Source organism: Drosophila pseudoobscura, chromosome X (genome assembly GCF_009870125.1).
Source record: "Drosophila pseudoobscura strain MV-25-SWS-2005 chromosome X, UCI_Dpse_MV25, whole genome shotgun sequence".
NCBI classification, from domain to species: Eukaryota; Metazoa; Arthropoda; class Insecta; order Diptera; family Drosophilidae; genus Drosophila; species Drosophila pseudoobscura.
The window spans coordinates 37,292,661-37,298,660 of record NC_046683.1 but is presented as its reverse complement, the minus strand read 5'-3'; the positions used below and the strand labels follow the sequence as shown (position 1 = coordinate 37,298,660).

At 38.7% G+C, this 6,000-nt stretch overlaps 1 long non-coding RNA gene across 1 annotated transcript; it reads right to left on the bottom strand.

Moving 5' to 3' along the window:
* Nucleotides 1-1,349: 1,349 nt before the first annotated feature.
* LOC117184942 (uncharacterized) lies at nucleotides 1,350-2,413 on the bottom strand. The gene is made up of 3 exons (XR_004470415.1): nucleotides 2,210-2,413; nucleotides 1,482-2,159; nucleotides 1,350-1,401 (listed from the first exon to the last, which is right to left on the bottom strand). It is a non-coding gene; the product is annotated as an uncharacterized lncRNA (long non-coding RNA).
* Nucleotides 2,414-6,000: the final 3,587 nt, after the last annotated feature.

The following is a 6,000-nucleotide window of genomic DNA, read 5'->3' as shown; positions in this document are numbered from 1 at the left end:
AAAAATGTAGTAATTGACAACGAAAAATCCTTAAATTCAGCTTCCATAACGTTTATGATGAAAGACCAATTGGGAACTCAGATATTTACAGCCCCACCCTACACAAGCTCAGTAAACGGACAAGTAGAAAGATTCCATTCAACCCTCTCAGAAATAATGCGGTGTTTAAAAATTAAAGGAATCTATAGCACATAGAATAACTAAAGAATGACTAAAGAATAACTAAATCGAGCTATTTACGAATACAATTTCTCGGTACACTCAGTAACAAACAGAAAACCGTTAGAAGTGTTCTTTGGTAGGAACGTCACAAGAAATCCTCATCAATACGAAATAAGCCGACAAAATAATATTGACATACTTAAAAATAAACAGGACTTGGATTTAAAAAATCACAACAAAAAAAAACCGATAATACAATACTCGCCAGGTCAAGAAGTATTCGTAAAAATTGTAATGTGCAAGAAATTCTTATTCTTAGAGGTGTGAGATTGTATGTACGGATGGAGGTTGTACCTACTTTTTTTGACGGTCAGACACCAATAGTATAGCAGGATTTCGGAACGTGTACCTCTAGCTATGCTCTAACTAGCTCGCCGGAATGTCGTGGGATCTTTCCTACTCTCCTATTTGCCATACGAACACATTCGCAAAGATGTTTTAGGTACACTTGATTTAATGTTCAAAAGGAACTCTATAAAAGAAATCAAAAAAAGAAAAGAATGGGAATTTTAACTAACTGGCTAACCGACTACCGACAAATAGTCAGGCTATATTCCGCCGCTCTCGGGGAACTCAGATGACTTTGACCCCTTCTCTACCCTCCCTACCTTTAGTATGCCGTTTAATCGACAGCATAACCCTAATCAAGCGTATCTCTATTCGATCATCGGACTGCCTCAGGCTCTACTCAGGACAAACACAAAAGGTTTAATGTTCCATTATTATCTGATAATTATTATTTAATAATTCAAAATTTACGGGTTGGGACTTCATGATTTTCTGGATATGCATAAACTTAATACAACTTAATCAGATAAAGAAAGAGGAAATAATAACAATTTATATCTAGTTATAAATGTATATGTATATGTATATAGGACTTATGTATGTGTAGAGAATATGGCGTAAAAGAAATTAAATTGGAAAGAATAGAAAAAAAATATGATAATAATATAAAAAGAAGGCAAACGTGAAAGAAAAATTACTAGCCGATCGGCTTTAATTAGCGCACGTATGTATATGGTTGTTCAACATACCGCAATAGAAGTTTTACAAGACGTATATATATACTTTGAAAATACTCGAGATCTCCGTTTAAGGAAGCTCGTAACTCACTCATACTTTATATGAAATATCCGGCGTGTCCGTTGAGCTCAAGGGGCGACGTGGGAACATATTCTGAGGAAAGGAGAAAAATTATGAATATACATGTCTTCACTTCTAATTCGGATGAAACACCGATTATATCATTTCCATACCAGTTCGACGACGATTTGCAACTTAACGGCTGATCTTAAAACTATGTGGCTTTCACTTGCGCAGATTTTAATTATGGGTCATTATATACATTGTTTGTTTTTCTCTTAACGTCTATACAATACAGAACTAAGATGAATAGCTAGTACGGAATTTAATCTTTAATAATACAAAGAAAATGGAAAATCTCATAAAGAGACTCAAAATTGATACTTTGGGTACATTTTGATACGACGACTGTTAAACGGCAGTGTGGATCGCAGCAGAATAATGTTTTTATTTCCCCAGTTTGGAAATCACTACACACACAACGAAGAAACTACGTGCGAAAGCTTTAGCCGCGCGCTTAACTCGTAAGCGAGAAGGGTGACGAGTGCGGCACATTAGTTTCTCCGAATTCGCAAGAAAACCATTCTTGTCGTCTTACTCCAAGAAGTACATCAGTTTAAGTATGCATCCACATAACTTCAAGCTTCACTCTAGTACATATATCTTCGGGCGGCTTTGCTAGTCTATTTGGTTGTAGTTATCGTTGGTTTATGTAGATGCTGGTTCCTGGGAAATCCGAGGCCTTTCCCAGATCTACTAAGAAATCGATGGACTTTGACGACTTCGTTATTGGAGGGGTCAGTTGGTACTTTTTCTCTTTCCCGATGTCGAACGTAGTAAGATTCCCAGTCCTAGGATACGAGACTGTTAAAACTGTTTCACTATTGTACGATTCAAATACCTCTTGTCTTCTTTAAACCAAACCGAATAATATAATCCACCAGAACTTCAATTTAATTGGCACGTGTTTGATTGCACAACGTTTTCAAATTCACTGGATATATATATATATTTGCATAGAAAAATACCTCCGAGTTCGTACAGCTTCACTAAAGCAATGATCCATCTAGAAGTTTTATCACTAGCATTAGCCCCTTGCGATCGGAACTTTACCTTCCACAACCAACGGGGAAATCATACGATGCTAAGCCAAGCTTACACATAGCTTCCACGACTAACGGAGAAATCGTACGATGCTAAGCAAAGCTTACACATAGCTTCCACGACTAACGGAGAAATCGTACGATTTCTAGTGAAGCTTTAAAACATAACTCCCACAGAACCACGCTGCTTCTCTCAATTAGATCTTAAGCTCTTCAGTGAAAGCTTTAACTCTCTTATAATCAATCTCTTATCTTGTTTTAAAAAAAGAAGAGTTAATGTTGAACGCGAGGGCAATACTTCCCAAACTGTTCGCTGGAGTTTTAGAGTCACAACTGGCCGTTGTCCGGCAGTCGCCGCTTATATTATTCGACATGACAAAGAGTGCGTGCGAGAGAGACAGAAAATCAGTCTGAGCGTGACGTCGGGCGCTGCGTAGGCAGTGCAAATTGATTTGTTTCCTTTCGCTATAAAAATGATCTCATCTGATCCAGATTCAGCAATCTGATAGATATGGTCGTTATCTATGATTCTGCGTTTTTAGTTTTCTCAAATCTGCAATATTGTGGATGCAACAGATTTTCGTCCTTTGTGTGGGCGGAAGGGGGTGGGGCGAAATTTTGAGATATACGTTTTATAGTGAGATCTAACAGAAGTGCGGATACCAAATTTGGTTACTCTAGCTTTAATAGTCTCTGAGATTTGTGAAAATCCCCAGATTTGCATTCTTTGCGTGGGCGGAAGGGGGTGTGGCGAAATTTTGAAACAAACTCGTCTCGGTCCGATATATTAGGAGTGTGGATACCAAATTTGGTTGGTCTAGCTTTTATAGTCTCTGAGATCTAGGCGCTAATGTTTTACTCTAAGCAAAGCCGCCTATGCTACGTGTGTGTTAGAGAGAGACAGGGCGAGAAAAAATGAAATTGTTTTCTTGATGCTGGCTATAATAATAATACGATACAATTCAGATTCTGCAGTCTATAAGATATGGTCATTCTCTACGATTCTGCGTTTTTGGTTTTATCTTATCTTTAAAATTGTGGATGCCACAGATTTTCGCCCTTTGTGGGGGCGGAAGTGGGCGGGGCAAAGTTTTAAAATATTTTTGTAGCAGTGACTTTTCACAGAAGTCTGGATCCAAAACATCGTTGCTCTGGCTCTTATAGTCTTTGAGCATTAGGCGCTGAAGGGGACGGACAGACGGACAGACGGACGGACGGACAGACAGACATGGCTCAATCGACTCGGCTATTGATGCTGATCAAGAATATATATACTTTATGGGGTCGGAAACGACCACGACAACATTTTTGAAGAACTTCGTTATTTAGTTACCACAGATTTGTATAAAAAGCATAATGTTGTAGTGAACGAGCAATGGATCTCTGGTTTCACATCCGATATTGTTCCTTTCGTAGCATCTCAAGCAGACGCAGCCTTTTTAGAAAGTATGCAGAATAGAGATAGGAATGTAGATATGGAGCCGGCCCATCCCGACGAGGAAGTAGAAGCCGAAGAGCTCAACCCTGGAGGTCAGGAAACTCTGCTTGAAAACAACATACCATTTGATGATTGGATTATTAAAATCGTACCAGGTCAAGGCCAACGACCTCTCGACATGATTGTAGACATTGACTCGGAAGAGTTATCCTTTCCCACTATTTATGCAGGCGTCAAAAGACAATCTTCGCAAAGTTTTACAACCATTGTTAGATCAGAGCTTCGAAATGTAGATAGGAGAGGTTGTAGAACTGACAAACTATTCTTCAATTACAAGAAGTTAGAACTCATTAAGATTCGAAATAATATTTCAATCTGCTTACGTAAGCGGAGCACTTCCAGTGCAGTAACGGCAGCTAACGCTTTTAACCACGATGAGGGATATAGGGTTCTTCGCGATATTCGATCGTCTCCGGCTCACTGGGAGGATGAATAGAAGAAGATTATGGCCATGATTCGTCAGTTCGGCCTGCCGACTTTTTTCATTACTCTGTCTGCTGCTGAAACGCGGTGACCAGAGTTGCTTGTTTTGCTCAAAAAAAAACGTAGATAGGGAGATCATTAGCGAAGAAGAAGCAATGAATCTACCCTACACCGAAAAGGAGCGTCTTATCAGGGCAGATCCAGTTACTTGTGCTAGGTATTTCGATTATAGGTATCGCGAGATTTTAAAAGCTATGAGGAATCGCGAGGGCATTTTCGGGGAAAACTTCATCAAATCATCAAATATTATTGGCGTGTTGAATTCCAACAAAGAGGTTCCCCCCATATTCACGGCATGTTTTGGCTGAAAGATGCCCCAGCAGTGGACTTAACCAGTACAGAGTAAATTTCAACAGTTAAAGTCTTCATTAACAAACATATTACAGTAGATGTCACAGACTCTGAATTAGCTCCGTATGTTGAATACCAAAATCATCGGCATAAGGACATGTCATGTCTTAAAAAGACCAATAAAAGTGGAAAAAAAGTTTGTAGATTCGGTATTCCATACCCTCCAATGCCCCAAACGGAGATATTAAGTCCACTGCCGGAGGAAACTCCAAACCTTGATTTTCACCAAGGAAATTTTAAGAAAAAACAAGACCTACTAAATTCTGATCAATCCTCTGATATGATTGATCACTTGAGCATATTTGAGAACTTTCTTTCGCACGAACAAGTGAGCCTCAATTACGAGGACTACAAATATGCAATTTCTTCTGGTTTAAAGAAACCACACATTTTTCTAAAAAGGTCATTGCTGAGATTTGCGTTAATGCTTATAATAAACACATCCTTTCAATGCAAAGGGCCAATATGGATATCCAATATATTTTGGACCCTTATGCATGCTGTAGCTATATAATAAATTATATAAATAAAACCCAAAGGGGTATTTTTCTAAGCTTATGCGCGAAGCTGCAAAAGAAGTTCAAGGGGACAATTACACGACAAGACAAAAGCTACAGCATATTGGTCACAAATTTATTTCTGGCACTGAGATATCTGCTCAGGAAGCCGTATATTGTTGTCTAGGCATTCCGTTGTCCGGAACTAGCAATAAATGTGTTCAAGTAAATACTTCCCTCCAGAGCAACGAATTCGAATGCTCAAATCCACAAGCATCCACAAGCTACAAAATATGCATCAGGAGTCCACTGACATATTCGTCAAAGGATTGCTGGAGCGCTATGAACAAAGACCAACTGATCTTGAGGGACTGTGTTTAGCCGATTTTGCAGCAAATTATGAATTTTCTAAAAGCGGGAAAAGAACTATCCAAAATAGAGATGATGAAGAGGACGAAGAAAATGAGGCACAAGTAGAAGTTTTTATCTCTCTCCGCGATAATAGGGGTTTTATTAGGGAAATAACTAAGCCGTCCATTTTAAAATATATGAGGTTTAATATAAATACAGATAGGTCAAACTATTATAGAGCATTAGCTATGCTGTTTTATCCGTGGAGAGATGAAGAGAAAGATTTAGTGAGCGTAAATTGCGAGGATCTTTATAATAATCATCAGGATTTGGTAAATTCAAATTTCCAAAAATTCAATGCATTAGGAGATTTGGAAGACGCGCTTAGGAGGGCCATGGAAGCCGAAGA